Here is a 17,912-nt window from a genome sequence, read left to right as displayed (position 1 = left end):
AGTCAGACTGAGAATCCCAATGCCTTCCTGCCCTTATCCCTTCCAGATAACTCCCTTCTACCACCTTTCCTATTCCTCAAGGCCCAGCTCAACTCCCGCCTCCTTTATTAAATCTTTCTGATTAGTACCCCTCAGCCCTGTACTCCACCAAATGTGATCCCTCCATTCCTGCTTATTACTTTTGTAAGTCTGACCCCAATAGATCATAAACTTGAGCACAAATATGAATATTTGTATTTGCTATAATAACTACATACTTGTTGAGTTGGAAATTTTGGCAACCATAATCTTGTTTATCATCACAATTAAGTACACATAAAGCCCGTATTGTTCTGAGATGAAGAATGAGGAAATTTATGGCCTATAAGGCTTAATTGGTGCCCAGGGTCATATAGTAAATCACAGGCAGGACTAGAATACTAGCCTGTGTTCTTTCCATTGAATCACAAACAGATTACTGAGAAATAAAATGGTAAATGTCCAACTAGTCTGTAAAAATACTCTGAGGACTTATAACTGATACTTTCAAGGGAGATCTCATGATTGTAGTTAAGTCTCCAAATTTAGCCTCCCAGTCTGGAAGTTCTGGAAACTCAGTTTCATCCAAACTCAGGTGACAATTACTTGCAGAAAAAATCTTATTTCATTGTCTCTAATGAGAAATATAGTTGCTCAGTGGGTCAATATCCATATTCTATTATCTTCCTAGGTGATAGAAATACCAAGCTAAAAAACTAATAATATTATATGAAAAGGCAACTTGGTAAGTAAGTTAAATCAGAACAAGAAAGGTACCTAAGAGATAAGTCTGCTCAAACCAAGTAGATCTGCTGGTTGATCATAAAGGGCTATGTATGACATGTGAAAAAAGCCCAGGCTTTATATTGTAGTTATTGGGCAATTACAGAACATTTATAAGCAAAAGAGAGATATGATTAGATCTGCTAAAGTGTTTCTGTAAGCCCCATTTTTTCCCCATAATACTTGATTTCTTCAAGGAGAGAGACTATGGGCCCTGGCTGATGATCTCCAGTCAAAAAGAGTGCATCACTCTTATCAGCTAGGACCAATAATGTTGCGGTCCTACCCACATCTTCTTCACCTTTGTATTCCTAGCACCCAGCATAATCCTGACACATATAAAAAGCACCCAGAAATTGCTTGTTCACATTCTAAATCATCTATAAAGCAGAAGATACATTCAAAGTTTAAAATTTTGTGCTTCTTACAAAGACCATGACAATACCAAAGCTCCTAAGGTGTGTGCTCACCTCAAAGATAGTATAAAGGATCTATTTCTTTCTCTTTGTCTTTTTGCATTCTTAAAATTAAATAAGATAACGTGTAAAAATACCTGTTTTGTAGTAAATGTTCCCCTTCTTCTTAAAATCGTTTCTCCTCATCTGCCTCAGTTTGGATTTCATGTGCCCTTAGACTCACGCTAGCACATGTGTATACTTGCTACTCATTGATTCCATTTAATCTGTCCTCATGATTCCATGTGTGGAATTTTAAATTACAGCCACATCCTTTAGCTTACTTTCTTGAAACTTTAGGAACAGTCTGTTTTTGAAGGTGGTATTTAAGTGAAGAAGAACTTAGAGTTAGAAAAAACATTAGAGTCTATAGAGTTAGGTATATCAAGAATATATATACATGGCAGGAGATGAGGCTATAAAGGTAGTCTAGGACTATATCATAAGAGACACATATGCCATTTTAAAAAGTGGGACTTTCTCCTGAAGTTTATGGGCAGCCATAGAATATTTGTAAGCAAGAGATAGAAATGATCAGACTTGCCTTCTATGGCAAAGCAGGTGGTCATCCAACTTTCGTTTGAACATTTCCTTCCAAATCTACCTATTCTAGATGATTGAAGTTCTTCCTTCACTAAGCTGAAATATTCCTTCTGTAATGTCTATTTTTTGGTAATTCTGGCCTCAGGAGTAACACCCATCTTCTTTTTCTTCATATACAAAAACAAGGGTGTGAACCAGATGAACTAGGGCAAGAAAGGGGTCCAAAAATCTATAATTCTGACATGAACTCTCTTTGTCAGCTATCTTACCTCCCTCTAAACCAAATCTTCTCCTTTTTTTCTCTAAAATAAAATGAGATCCAGCTCCATTCTAACAAACTCCCTATGACCAATTCTAATGTGTTAGGACAATCTGCACTCTGAATCAATCATCTTTGTGTCCTATAAAACGTCATGCTCTCTGTCCAGAAACAAACCCTCACATATATGGTCAAATGATTTTCAACAAGGATGCCAGAACCATTCAATGGGGAAGAGACAGTCTTTTTAATAGGGAAAACTGGATACCCATATGCAAAACAATGAAATTGGACCCTGACCTTAGACAATATACAAAAATTAACTCAAAATGGATTCATGACCTAAATGTAAGACCTAAAACTACAAAACTCTTAAAACATAGGATTAAGAGGTTCACAACGTTGAATTTGGCAATGATTTCTTGGCTATGACACCAGAGGCACAGGCAACAAAAGAAAAAATAGTCAAATTGGATTATATGAAAATGTAAAACTTTTGTTTATCAAAAGACACTATCAGGGCTAGGCTCAGTGGTGTGCACCTGTAGTCCCAGCTACTCAGGAGGCTGAGGTGGGAGGATAGCTTGAGCCTAGGACTTTGAGTCCAGCTGGGCAGCATAACAAGATCATGTTTCCTTAAAAAAAGAAAGAAAGAAAAAGACACTATCAACAGTAAAAAGGCAACACACAGAATAGGAGAAAATATTTGCAAATCACATATCTGATAAGGGATTAATAACCAGAATATATAGAGGTCTCCTAAAACTTAACAACAACAACAAAAACCCAATTCAAAAATGGGCAAAAGACTTGAATAGAAATATCTCCAAAGAAGATATACAAATGGCTAATAGGCACATGAAAAGATACTGAACATCATTAATTGGGGAAATGCAAATCAAAACTACAATGAGATACTACCTCACACCCATTAGGATGGCTACTATGAAAAAAAATGGAAAATCGCAAAAGTTGATGCAAATGTGAATAAATTGGAACACTTGTACACTGTTGGTGGGAATGTAAAATGATACAGCCACTGTGGAAAGCAGTATAGTGTTTCCTCAAAAATTAAAAATAAAATTACCATATGATCCAGCAATTTCACTTCTGGGTATATACCCAAATAATTGAAAGCAGGGTCTCAAAGAGATACATGTATACCTGTGTTCATAGAAGCATTATTCACAACAGCTAAAATGTAGAAACAACCCAGGAGTCCACTGGTGTATGAATAGATAAGCAAAATGTGGTATATCCATACAGTGGAATGTTACTCAGACTTTAAAAGGAGGGAAATTTTGTAATATGCTACAACATGGACAATGTTATGCAAAGTGAAATAAGCCAATCATAAAAAGACAAATACTATATGATTTCACTTATTTCAGGTAGAGTAGTCAAAATCATAGAGACAGAAAGTAGGATAGTGATTGCCAAGGGCTGGGGGTGGGGGTGGGGGACTGAGGAGTTATCATTTAATGGGTATAGAGTTTCAAGGTTTTTTGGTTTTGAGGTTTTGAGTTTTATTTGAGACAGTCTCAATCTGTCGATCAGGCTGGAGTGCAGTGGTGTCATCATAGCTCACAGCAAACTCAAACTCCCAGGTTCGAGCGATTCTCCTGCTTCAGCCTCCCAACTAGCTGGGACTGCCGGCATGCACCACTATACCTGGCTAATTTTTCTATTTTTTGTAGAGATGAGGTCTCTATCTTGCTCAGGCTGGTCTCAAACTCCTGGCCTCAAGCGATCCTCCTACCTCAACCTCCTAGAGTGTTAGGATTACAGGCACCATGCCTGGCCTACCTTAACCATTTTAAAGTGCACAGTTCAGTGGTATTAAATGCACTCATACTGTTGTGCAATTGTCACCACCATCCTTCTCTAGCACTTTTTCATCTTGTAAAACTGAAACTTGCCCAGGCAAGGTGGCTCATGCCCGTAATCCTAGCACTCTGGGAAGTTGAGGCAGGAGGATAGCTTGAGGCCAGGAGTTTGAGACCAGCCTGAGCAACATAGCGAAACCCCATCTCTACAAAAAATTAGCCAGGCATGTGGCGCATGCTTAGAGTCCCAGCTACTTTGGAGGCAGGAGGATCCCTTGAGCCCAGGAGTTTGAGATTACAGTGAGCTATAATCATGCCACTGTACTGCAGCCTGGGTGACAGAGCAAGACCCTGTCTCTAAAACTAAAAAATAATAAAAAAGTTAAGATAGTAATTTTATGTTATGTATATTTGCGTGTGTGTGTGTGTGTGTGTGTGTGTGTGTGTGAGAGAGAGAGAGAGAGAGAGAGAGAGAGAGAGAGAGAGAGAGAGAGAGACGTATTTTTACTACAATTTAAAAAATAGAGAAAAATGTCATGCAGTCTGATGAGTTCTGGAGCTACAGAGTTCTCGCTCTTCAAGGAGCTCTCAGAAATATAAACAGATATATTACAACATCATAATCACCATAACAAGGATATGTACAAAGTGTTAAGAGGACACAAATAAGGAATAATTTAATTTTGCCTGGGAGAGAATAAGTTTGTTAAGGAATTAATGATCAACAAAAGTTTGGGTAATAAAAGACATTTGAATCTTGAAGGGTAAGTAGACTTAGCCAGGTAGAAGAGAGGAAGAGCATGCAAGATACAAAAGAGAAAAAGGTCAAGGCATGTTTCAGGAACCTGCAAGTAGCTGGCATACTGAAGGGCAAGGTATAGGAGACGGTACTAGAGAGATGAGCAAGGCAAGATCATGAGGCCTGCATTACCATGCTAAGCACTATAGCTTAACTTGAAAGGTAGTCCTTAAAGTGTTTTACCCAGGAGAATGATATGGTCATATTTGGATATTTAAAGAGATTAATCTGCAGTGTGTGGAAGAGAATAAAGGAGCCAAAATTGAAATCAGGGAAAACAGTAAGGGATTGTTGTAGCAAACCAGGTGAGAAATTATAAAAGCTTGGCTGGGCACAGTGGCTCATGCTGTAATCCTAGCACTCTGGGAGGTCAAGGCAGGAGGATGGCTTGAGGTCAGGAGTTTGAGACCAGCCTGAACAAGAATGAGACCTGTCTCTACTAAAAATAGAAAAAAATTAGCCAGGTGTGGTGGTGCATGCCTGTAGTCCCAGCTGTTGGGGAGGCTGAGACAGGAGGATCACTTGAGCCCAGGAGTTTGAGGTTGCAGTGAGCTATGATGACACCACTGCACTCTACCTGGGGCAACAGAGAAAGACTCTGTCTCGAAAACAAAAAAAGAAATTATAAAAGCTTGAAATAAGCAGAAGCAGTAGGAATTGGAGAAAGGGGCATATTATGGAGATATTACATTGATAGAATCAATAAGACTTAAATGAAATGAAATTAAATGTGTTGCGGGTGGTAGAGATGAGGGCTCTCATGGAAAAGAGATCATTCTTGTTCAGGGAGATTTCACTAGTGCTAGTTCTCAATAACTTGTGGTGGCTGCTGGTGTGCCATTTAGAAAAAGAACCTAAAGCCTAACCTAGGCACAAGAAAGAATAGTGATTTAGTAATGTCTGCCAGGAATGCAGAATGGCAGAGCATTGGCACGTGACAGATATTTAACATTCCTATTCTCATGTAGATGAAACATAAAAATGCACTGTGTTTCAAAGGACACATAACAGTGTTTTTCCATTTTTTGAAATTCAGGAACAAGATAAACTAATCTTTGTTGATAGAAGTCAGAATAGTGATCATCTCTGTGTGGAAGTGTAGCTATGGACTGGGAAAGGGTATGGGAGAGCCTTCTAGAGGCTGGAAATTTACAACCTCTTGATCTGAGTAGTGGTGACACATGTGTGTTCATGTGTGACCATCCATTGAGTTCAACACTTAAGATTTGCATGCCTTACTATATGAATGTTTTATGTCAATAAAAAGTTAATATATGTTTAAGGAATGGCATGTAGTCTGGTGTAACATAGGGTGAGGAAGAAAAAAAGTTAGCAGATTACTGGAAGGTGGAGAGGTTGGAGGTTGGAGAGGTGGAATGACAGTAGATTGGGAAGGGTCTTGGGAGCCATATTAAAGAGTTTGGACTTGATCCCACAGGCACTGGGGAGCATCCAGAGCTTTGAAGCAGGAGAAAAATATATTAATTTCTGTTTTGGAAAGTAAACTCTGGGGGCAGTACAGAGTGTGATTTGGAGGGAGGAAAGCGGAGAACAGGTTCTCTGACTTCAGATAGGATCTCAGACCCTGTATCTTCTTGGCTAGAGGGATACCAATTTTATATTCATCCTTGGAAATCACAAAAGGTAGGAGAATTCAATAGTTACCCATGAAAGTACTTGGTGAATAAATTCAATTCAAACTTTAAATATTTTTATTATACATTTAATATAACTACATTGGAAAATTTTGAATCTATAGAAAAATGACATGAACTACCCACAATCCCACCACAGTACCATTCGGTATCCTGGATGTCCTACCAGTCTTTTTTTTTTTTTTTTTTTAACAGTTAGCTCTTCAAGGTGAGACAGCTGGCCTCTGCCGATAGGAGAGTGCCATGGGCTGGCTCAAATCTGGAGAAGCATAGCCAAAAGTAGTCACTGAGCATATTTTGGCAGGAGCAAGGCAGAATCTAAATGAAAACCAGGTCAGAAATATGTGTCAAAAATGAGGAAGCAAAGGGCAAGGGTGCAAAGGGTGGAGAGGTTCAAGAGTACTGTGGTCTGAATGTTGGTGTCCCTACAAAATTCATATTTTGGAGCCTAATACTCAGTGTGATAGTATTAAGAGGTAGGGCCTTTTGGGAAGTGATTAAGTCATGAGGGCTTCTTCCTCATGAATGGTATTGGTACTCTTATGAAAAAGATTGAAGGTGCTGCCTTGCCTGTTTAGCCAGGTGAGGATGCAGCAAGAAAGTGCCACCTTTGAAGCAGAAAGTAAGCCATTTCCAGACACCAAATCTGCTGGCACCTTGATCTTGGACTCTGCAGCCTCCAGAACTGTGAGCAAATAAGTTTCTATTGTTTATAAATTAGTCTAAGTTATTTTCTTATAGCAGCCACACAGACTAAGACATAGAACTAGCCACTGCAGGAACAGCAATATGTGTAGAGAAATTCTTTTTACGGGATGCCTGCTGCATGTTGTAAGGCTGAGTGTGGTTGCTTAACAAGACTAAAGTGGATGGTTGTAATGGTAATTATTTTGGCCTCTTTTCATTTAACCTTACAACAAAACCATTTTCATGCTGTTATATAGCCTTCATAACTACTTATTTTTTCAGAGGTTAAATTTTATTTTATTCCTTTTAACAAATATTTTGGGTTTTTTTCTTTAGCCTTTTTATTTTACAACTTCTAAACCTTTTGTAAAAATATTTTTAACTAAATGGCTTTTATTTTTGTAAACATTTAGTTCCCTGATTTTTTAAATTTTTGAAAGTAAACATTTTTTCAATTGATTATGAATGTATTAAATGCCCTTTACAGAAAATCTGGAAAATATAGGAAAACATAAAGAAAAAAATAAAAATTTTAAGACCACCTAAACAACTTTTTGGTATATTTCCTGCCAGTCTTTTTTTAAATACCTTTAACATAGTTGAGATCATATTTTAACATAGTTGAGATCATACTTTGTTTATAATTTTTTACTTAATGTTTTATCATAAATATTTCTCAACATCATTAAGAATTCTTTGTAAATATAGTTTTAGCATCTGCAAAATATTACATTAAGGCCGGGCGCAGTGGCTCACCCTTGTAATCCTAGCCCTCTGGGAGGCCGAGGCGGGTGGATCGCTCGAGGTCAGGAGTTCGAGACCAGCCTGAGCGAGACCCCGTCTCTACTAAAAATAGAAATAAATTATCTGGCCAACTAAAAAAATATATATAGAAAAAATTAGCTGGGCATGGTGGCACATGCCTGTAGTCCCAGCTACTGGGGAGGCTGAGGCAGTAGGATTGCTTGAGCCCGGGAGTTTGAGGTTGCTGTGAGCTAGGCTGATGCCACGGCACTCACTCTAGCCCGGGCAACAAAGTGAGACTCTGTCTCAAAAAAAAAAAAAAAATATTACATTAAGAGAAGGTGCCAGAAGTTGCTTAACCAGTCCCTTACTGTTGGGCATTTAAGTTACTTCTAATTTTTTTCTATTATAAATAATGCTTTGTGCATAAATGCATAAAGCACTATAAGGTTATTTCCTCAGAGAAATTCTCAGATGTGGCATTTCTATATCAAGTAGTGTGAAAATTTAAAAGGTTCCCGATATGTACTGCCAAATTGCTTTTTAAAAGGTCTGTACTAAATTCCACTTACACTATTATGTGGGAGGGAAAACCAACTAAACATTCTCAAACTTTAAAAATGATAAGCTTCTCAGAATCTCTGGGCAAAGGCTATAGCATCTACAAATGTATCTTCCTTTGAAAAATGAATACTAGCTGGTTGCATAAAATCCCAGCTTTTGGAAAGTAGGGGATTGACACACTTCCTTTGATGTTCCCAAGAACCTGAGAAACACACCTTTTAGTCTGCTAAGTACCCCTGCCTTGCAAGCCAACAGTATTTTAAAGAGAGATTTCCTTAAGGTTATGCAACATCAACAAAACGTCTTGCTTGGTCTTCAAAGTTCCCCATAGAATGTGATCTAAGACAATTTGCAGCTTTGGAGGGAAACTGTCTAACCCAGGATCCCTGAAGGGATCACCAGTTCTAGCATATGATGCTCTGAATTTTTCCTGTTTGGAGAGTCTTTGGTCCAGTTCCAGAGATCACAGCCTTAGATCTCTCTCAACATTCCTCTGGGGCCCTCCAGACATCCACAATCTCAAGAGAAACTGCAAGCTTCTCTGGCGCATACATGATTGCTTGCTCCGGCTCCTCCCACTCCACTCTCATGCTCTCTTCTGTTCTTGATCTCCTTAGCCTCTCTTCTCTTCCTCCTCTCCCACAACTGTCTCTCTCCTCTTCCTACATGTGCCCTCCTGAGTCTTCTAAGCTTCACTTTTAATAATATTCTCCCTTTCTCTCTTTTTCTCTCTCTATTCTCTGAGTCTTTGCATAACTTTGTTCTTTGAATCCCTGCTCCCTTCCTTCTGATTTTCTCAAATTTTCAGTCTCCTCCTTCTCTCCAAAGGGAACAGAGCTGACCTTCTCTAGGGGCAGCTTCTCTCTTTTTTGTCCCCAAATCTTCTCCCCCTTTGGACTTTTCTGTTCTCTGGAAATGGCACACACACCATCCTCAATTTTGCAGGAGTTTCTTCCTGCCTCTTGCACACCAAAGATAGCTTCTTCATACAATGTCACCAAGGAATACTCTTAGTAGAGCGCTGCTATCGTAGACCCAACCATGACTTCCTTTGGTATTTATCCTTATCATACATTCCAAGAAAGGATCACTTTTATTATGCCCATATTTTCCTCTCTATCCAAATCAGGATACATGAGCGCACAAGTTTAAGCATACTTATAATTACAATAAGATAGGATATTTGAAATCTGGGCTGTCCTAGAAAATCCGGGACATAATGTTGCTATAAATTCCACCCATCCAGAATCCAGCTCTCAAGCAGTTTCATAAGCAAGAACTCTGGACATCCTCAGAGTTGTCAGGAATTTCGTGTTCTGTATATTACACCCAGACTGAAAAAGATTTTTCCCCTCATTTTGCCCACTCTGGCTATCAGAATTTTGACTGCACATCAGGTAGGGTCTAGCCATCCAGACTGCTATGTATAAATCATACATAGAAGGATTTTTTACTGAAGACTTTATGAAGCTCACAAAAATCTTTCACTGAGAAAGACTGAACCCAAGTCTGAAATGAAAGTATACAGTTTACTACCCATGGACTTACACATAAATCTGTATAAAGATCTTCAAAGGTGGCTTAGCAGGTTATTTTAAACTTTCAGTTCCTCCTCCCTAAAAAAAGCTCTTAACCAATGTGAGTTTCTCTGATCTGATTTGCACTTTCCTTCCTGCACTTTCCAGATTCTACTAATTCTCTTCTATGCAGGCTGTTTATCTAAATCACCATTGTTGCATTTGCTCAAAGTTCACTTTAAGTACGGTCTTGATCATATTTCTGGGGAACTTTATTTTCTCCAGTAAGTCTGCAAAACTCCCCCTTCTTATTCCTTATTGCCTCCAAAATGGCGTTGCTCCTTGTGATTTTAATATGGCTCTGCCTAGCTCTAGATAACCCTAACTCTTTTTGCCATGTTTCTGTATTGCATTTTCTGCTCACCTTTGTTCTTCCCTACAATGAAGGGAGTATTTTAAACATTTTTTGTTTCCAGAGAAGAGCAACTTGTTGGTTGGAGGATCCAAGTTTAAAATGGACCCCCAGAGAAACGGATGGCCTAAGACATCCTATGCAATCCAATAAATATTCACCCCCCCCCCCCCCCCCCCCCCCGCCTTTGCTAACTACAGCAGCTGGAAGAGTCAGGGAGGGGAAGGAGTGATTTTTAAATATTTTATGCTCAGTGAGTCTTGTGCAAACTGCACGTGCTATAGAGTTCATGCACTTTTCTCCCAGAAGTGACTTTTAACTTTTACTTTACATGTAGTTCCAACAAACTTGGATATTTAGTTTCCATGCCTATAGCAGATCAAAACTAACAACTAATGGTGGGGGCAGGGGGCAGAGTGGTTAAGAGCCCAGATTCTGGAGTCAAACTTCTCATTTGAGCCCTGGTGCTGCTGTTTCCTAGCTGTATGACTTTGAATGAGATAGTTAACCTTTTTGCCTCAATTTCTTCATCTGTGAAATGGGATAATAATAGTAGCTATTTTGCACAGTTGTCATAAGGATTAAATGAGTTAATATATATATAAAGTGCCTACAGTTGTACTATATGAGTATTAAGTGGAGTAGGCACATTGGTAACAGTAGTGGTGAGATATAACAAAGAAAAAAACAAACCAAAAAAGTCATGAAAGCAAAGCAATCTAGGATCCATCAATGTAAGGCTGCAGTTTCCAAACTTTCTCAGTTCAGAGGTACATTTAGTGTCTCACTAATTTTTTCATGGTGTCCTCCATGCCACAAAACCAAACAAACAAAAATTCCATTTATTAAGTAGTTAAGTCCAAACAACTGAATCAGTATTTATATCCTAATAATTTACTAGCCATTTGAAATAATAATATGTAATCTTTTATTCATAAATATTCACAACTACTTATTAATGGGGTATATATATTATGCCTGTTGAGCAATTCACTTCTCAGACTTTGGAATCAGATTGTATACTGCTACACTCATTTCTTGTTCCACATTGATTTTCACTTGGTATTGGCAACCTCTGAAAACCCAGCTTCACAAAGATGTAACATCATCCAGAGACATATAGCCAGATCTAATGTTGAAACCTTGAACCCAAGCTTGTGTGGCATCAGAGAGATAGTGAATATTGCTGCATTTCTCTTAAATTTTAAAATATCCTCTAGTGCCCTGTGAGTTAGCTATAGCATCGTAGGGCTCCTCAAAACACAGTTTGGGAACCATGGGTGTAAGAGAGCAATCCCCTAACAAATCTTTAGGTTATTAACATAGAACATCAGAGAACAATAAATACTGGTCATGATAATAACCTTGAGATATCTTTAAAAGTTTAATTTATGGTCAATTTCTTCTACATAACAAGACTGAGAAATATCAAGTGCCTATTTAACAAGATTGCCATTCAACATTATTAATTTTTTTTTTTTTTTTTGAGACAGGCTCTTGCTCTGTCACCAAGGCTGGAGTACAGTGGCACAATCACAGCTCACTGCAACCTCCAACTCCTAGGCTCAAGCGATCCTCCTGGCTCACCCTCTTGAGTAGTTAGGACTACAGATGTGCACCACTATGCCTGGCTAATTTTTTTTATTTTTTGTAGAGACAGTGTTGCCCAGGTTGGTCTTGAACTCCTGGCCTCAAGTGATCTTCTTGCCTCAGCCTCCCAAAGTGCTGGGATTACAGGTATAAGCCACTAACCATGTCTGACCTTAAAATTTTAAATAAAAATATGAATCTTTTAGCTATACTAAAAACATACAAGATCGTTCTCGGTCTGGCCCCCTCCTTTCCTCAAGTAGAGAGCAAAAGACACAAACCTTGGAGTCATAGATTTGGATTCAAATTTAGACCCACTGCTTCCTATAATCTTGAGCAAGCCTCTCAATCTTTCTGATCATCTTCTTATCGATAAGCTTTGGATGACAATTCTCACCTCCTATATTCTTGTGGAAAGTAAAAGAAATAACATAAAAAGTGCGTAGCACAGACCCTGGAATGTGATGGGTGCTCAACAGCTCCTTGCCATTTCCTAAACATGCCGTAGGCTTGCATCTTACTTGGCCTTTGCAACATGGTGCTTCCTGAGTCTGATAAACCCTACTGCTTTTCTCTGCTGCCAGACTGTTCATTCTGCGTCACCCGACTTAAATGCATTCTTCCCTCCAAAGCCTCCCTTGGCTTCTCTGGAGAGAATGAGTCACTCCTTCTTGTTCGATTCTGCAGCATGTACCACTATCACCTCCCTTGATCACATTGTGTTGTAATTGCTTATTTATGAATCTTCTCCTTCCCCGGATTTTATGGTCCTCCTCCATGGCTAAAGCCGTATCTTATTTTCACAGCATCTAGTACAGTACTTGGCCCTCAATAAATATTTTGATGAATGGAGGAATAATAATAGCAAACACTTACACAGTGCTTAGTTCTAGGCACTGTTCCAAGTGCTTTACAGATATTATTAACTCGTTTAATCTTCACAACAATCCTGTGAATTATTATCATTTCTATCTAACAGATAAGGAAAATGACACACAGAGAAGTTTTGTAATTTGTCTAAGTTCACTCAGCTACTAATTGTCAAAGCTAGCACTCAAACCTAAGCAGTTGATGTCAGAGTCCAGCCTTTTAACCAACACACTGCAATGCCTCCCAGTGAACAAGGGAACAAACAATCACAAACAAATTTGGCTTTCCCAAAGGTCTCACTTACTCAGGTTTTGGAATGGCTCATTCATTCACTTAACAAACATTCACATAGGGCTGTATATGTGTATATCATCACACTATGCACTTATCTCTAATTGCTCCTCCCATCCCACCCAATCTCCACTGCCTGCCCCCAAACTCAACTGGTCTATGAATTTCAGTTTCTTGAATGCTTTGTGCTCTCTCTCAGCTCTGGACCCATGACTGCCACATTACCTGGCTAATTTGTGCTTTTCCTTCAGTTCTCGGCTTAAATTTATTATACTTCCTTCTGAAAGACTTCCATTATCCTCCTAAAGAAAGTTAGGTGCACCTGCTCTGGGCTCCCCATGGCATTTCACTTTGCTCATCCTAGCATTTGTCATACTTACTCTTCTGGCCCATTTACTCATCTGCCATCTGCATTAGACTATAAGCTCTGTGAGCGCAAGGACTGAGTTTACCCAGGTTATCACTGAATCCGCAGAACCTAGCCTGATGCCTGGCATATATTAAAAGTAGGTGCTTGATAAATATTTGTGGACTGACTTATTGAAACATAAGCAAAACAAAATCTATGATTAAGAAGTCTAGTGGGAAAAAAAAGTCTAGTGGGGATACAGGAAAATAAACACTTATGGTATATTGTGGTAAATGCTCTAATAGGAATATGCCGGGGTCCTTCAGGGCCACAGAAGGGAAGATTTCCAGCTCTATCTGGGGTTAAGTGGGAGGGGGACAATTCGCACAATCTTAAAGGATGAGTGAGAGTTGAATAGGAAAAGAAAAGCAAGATGTAGTATAGTGGTAAAAAGCAAGAACTATAATAGAAATTGCTTTGTAGCCTAAACAGCTAAGTCATTTTTCTATGTCTAAAAATAACATTAATCTAAACTTAGTCTTACAATTGACTGATCTAATAAGAATTCAGAAGCAATATGAAATAAGTTAAAAGGCAATATAATGAAATAATTTTATCTCTTAAGTATCCCTCCTGTGAATTTCCATGAAAATCTCTTCTTATCTCTATGATCATATTTATCATGCTGCACTGCCATCGTCAAAGTGTCTATCCCACCTGATTGTGAGCTATTTCAGGCTTTGGATTAAAGAGCTTTAAGGTCTGATTGAATTCTATGTATCCTTCACACCCAGAACAAAGCCAGGCCCAGAGAGAGGACTTGTGAATACTCCAGCATGACCATAAAGTCCTAAATGGACAGACCTCCAGCAATTTCTCAGCTTTGTTTCAGGTCCCATACTCTTTGCTTCAGCCACCATTAAACACATTTCTGTTCCCTGGACAAAATTTGGCTCCTTTAAGGCTTTAAGCTTCTGGGCCTTCCCACATGCCAATGCCACTCCCACTGTCTCTTCCCACTCATTTCCCCAGCTCTTTGTCTAACTAACTCCTACTGGCCCTTCAGATTTCAGCTTAAACATTGCTCCTGAAGGAAGCCTTCCCTGATCTGAAGATAAGTGTAGACTGTCCTATCATGTGGTCCTATTATACCCTATATTTCTCCTTTGTGTCATTTATCACATTTGTGACTACTTGAACATTATCTCTTCATTAGATCATAAGTTTTATAATTCAGCACTTGGAATAGAGCATGTAAGATAACAGATGCTCAATAAAAGGGATTTTGAATAAGTTATTGAAAAAATGAGTAAAGTGCTATTATTTGTTTGTATGATTGACATGGCCCAGCTTTCACGAGTCTCTGTATGGTAGGTATCATAATATTAATAGATTGGAACTAATTAAATCAACTCAGCAAATCACCATTTAGTGATTTAGTACTAGAAGCATTTCCCATGCACCATTAAGAATCAGGGTTGTTGCCTTGCCAAGCAAACAGTTGAAGCAACAATACCTTATCTAAGAAGATTTAAGTGGGCTTCTGCTCACACCACCTTCTTCTGTCTGCTCTTAAACCATTGCTGGCGATACTCTCCTTGCTATCAAAATCTCTTCCTATGCTTACTTTTCTCATATCAGCTTTCAACTCATCTCTTGCTCCAGGCCCTCCTTCCTGGTTCTTCAAAGGCTTGTCCTATCCAGCCAGCACCAGGATTAACCTTTCCTCTATAGCCTTGCCTGGGGCACAAGAATATTACTGCTTCTGGCCCCAGACTATCTCACCAGTACCTCTTCAGATCTTACCCATCTACTTTTCCAGTGAGCTTGGGCACAAGGCAACAGGCTGGGTGTGAAGGAGACAAAGAAAGGACAGTTCCTACCCTCAAGGAGCTCCCAGTCTATTGAGAAAACAAAGGGTATTTACCCTTTCATGAGGAAGTTCAGAGGAGTCATTATCCTTAAGTCTTCCTTCTCACTTGCCACACAACCAATCACTCTTCAAATCTTGCTGCTCTATTTCTTCTTAGCTTGTGTATCTTTCCCTTTCTTTCTACCACTGCCCTGATTTAGACCTCATACTCTCTCTTCTGGACTACTGCAGCAGCGTCCCAGTTTATCTCCTTGTTTCTATTCTCAACCCTCATTCAATCCATTCTCTATAGTAGCCGGAGTGATCTCAAAACACAAATCTGACCACTTCCCTCCTCTCCTGAAATCCTCTTAAGAATACAAGCATTCAAGGTCCTTTACATCTGCCAGCCAACTCACCTTTCTGCCTTAAGTCAAAGGTGGGAGCAAGGGGAGGGTGGCTCAAGTTTTGGCAGTTGTTCAGTGAGAAATCTCTGCAAGGGAATAAGGTGAGGCCTTATCACAAATGTCCATTTTGGCATTGAACTATATATTCCATTTTTTAAATGAAATATTTCAGACATACAAAAAGTTATAGAAAACTATATAATGAATAATGTATCCCCACCACCCCCCTTAAGAAATAAAACATTACTAATAAAATGGAAGCTCCTCTGTACTCCTCCCCAATTGCCTAATCCTTTCTTTCCCAGCATCCAGAGATATCTATTATCCTAAATTTGGTGTTTCTCCCCCATGTTTGTTTGTAGACTTCCAATACATATTTGTAGCCCTGAACAACATGCATTTTTAACTCTTTAATTTGAAATAATTTTAAATTTTTAGAAGAGTTGCAAAAACATATATCTATCTACCGTTTACCCAATTTTGTTTTTTTTAAATACAGGGTCTCACTCTGTCACCCAGGCTGAAGTGCAGTGGCACAATCATAGCTCACTGCAGCCTCAAACTCCTGGATTCAAATGATCCTCCTGCCTCAGCCTCCCAAAGTGCTGGGGATTACAGGCATGAGCCACCATGCCTGGCCCTTTACCCAGTTTTTTAAATGTTATTTTATTGCATAATCATGGTATAATTATCAAAACTTAGAAATTAACATTAACACAATATTACTAATTAAGCTAAAGTCTTTATTCAGATCTCACCAGTTTTCCCACTAATGTCCTTTTTCTACCCTCAGATCTGACCTTGGATCCCACATTACATACTGTTGTCAGTCTCCTTAGTCTCCTCCAATTTGTGACAGTTCCTCAGTCTTTACTCTTCTGTCATGATCTTAGCATTTTTTTTTAGACAGAGTCTCACTCTGTTGCCCAGGCTACAGTGCAATGGTGCCGTCATAGCTCACTGTAACTTCAAACTCCTGGGCTCAGTGATTCCACTGCCTCAAACTCCCGAGTAGCCTAGGACTACAGAACTCAAGCAATTCTCCCGCCTTCGCCTCCCAGAGTGCTAGGACTACATACAGGTGTGCACCACCACACCCACCTAATTTTTACAAAAACATTTTGTAGAGACGGAGGCTCACTATGTTGCCCAGGCTGGTCTTGAACTCCTGTCCTCAAGTGATCCTCCCGCCTTAGCCTCCCAAAATGCTGGGATTATAGGCGTGAGTCACCATGCCCTGCCTTAACACTTTTGATCAGTACTGGTCAGGTATTTTGTAGAATGTTCCTCAATTTGGATTTGTCTGATGTTTTCTCATGACTAGAGTGAGACTATGGATTTAGGTGGGAAATACCACAGAAGCTGTGTGCCCTTTTCAGTGCATCATTTCAGGGAGTATGCTAATGTCTGTATGTTTTACTAGTTGTGATATTAACCTTGATCACTTGGTTAAAATAGGGCTTCCAGTTTTCTCCACTGTAAATTTATTATTTTTCTTTTTGCAAAAATAATATTGGAGGAGACATAATTTGAAGCTATGCAAATATCCTATTTTTCTTTAAACTTTCAATACTTTCATCCACTAGTTTTAGCATTCATTGGTGGATCTTGCCTGCAGGATCTTGCCTGCAATTAATACCATTGTGTTCTAATGGTGATGATTTTCTAATTCCCTAATTTCTACTTTTTTTTTCAGAGACAGGGTTTTACTCCCTCACCCAGGCTAGAGTGTAGTGGCATATAGCTCACTGCACCCTTGAACTCCTGGGCTCCAGCAATCTTCCTGCCTCACTCTCCCAAGTAGCTGGGACTATAGGCACGTGCCACCATGCCTGGCTAATTTTTCTATTTTTTTGTGGAGACAGGGTCTCGCTCTTGCTCAGGCTGGTCTCAAACCCTTGGCCTCAAGCAATCCTCCCGCCTTGGCCTCCCAAAGTGCTGGGATTACAGGCATGAGCCACCGCTCCCAGCCCCCTTCTGTGTTTTTTTTCTTTTTTCTCCCTCTCCTCCTCTGACCCTTCTATTTTTATTAATTGAAATTCTTTTGTAGAGAAAAGTTATTCCTTCTCCCCTGTTTATTCAATCATTTATTTATATCAATAAAGACTCAGTGTTATTTATTTCATTTTTTGGATTATAATATAATTCTATGATTATTTTGTTGCTCAAATTATTTCAGCTTTGGCCATTAGGAGCTCTTCTGGATTGGCTTCTGTATCTTTTTGCTTTTTTTTTTTATTCCTTGAGACAGAGTCTCACTCTGTCACCCTGGCTAGAGTGCAGTGGCATCA

Source organism: Lemur catta, chromosome 3 (assembly GCF_020740605.2).
Source record: "Lemur catta isolate mLemCat1 chromosome 3, mLemCat1.pri, whole genome shotgun sequence".
Lineage (NCBI taxonomy): Eukaryota > Metazoa > Chordata > Mammalia > Primates > Lemuridae > Lemur > Lemur catta.
This window is presented reverse-complemented; position numbering follows the sequence as displayed.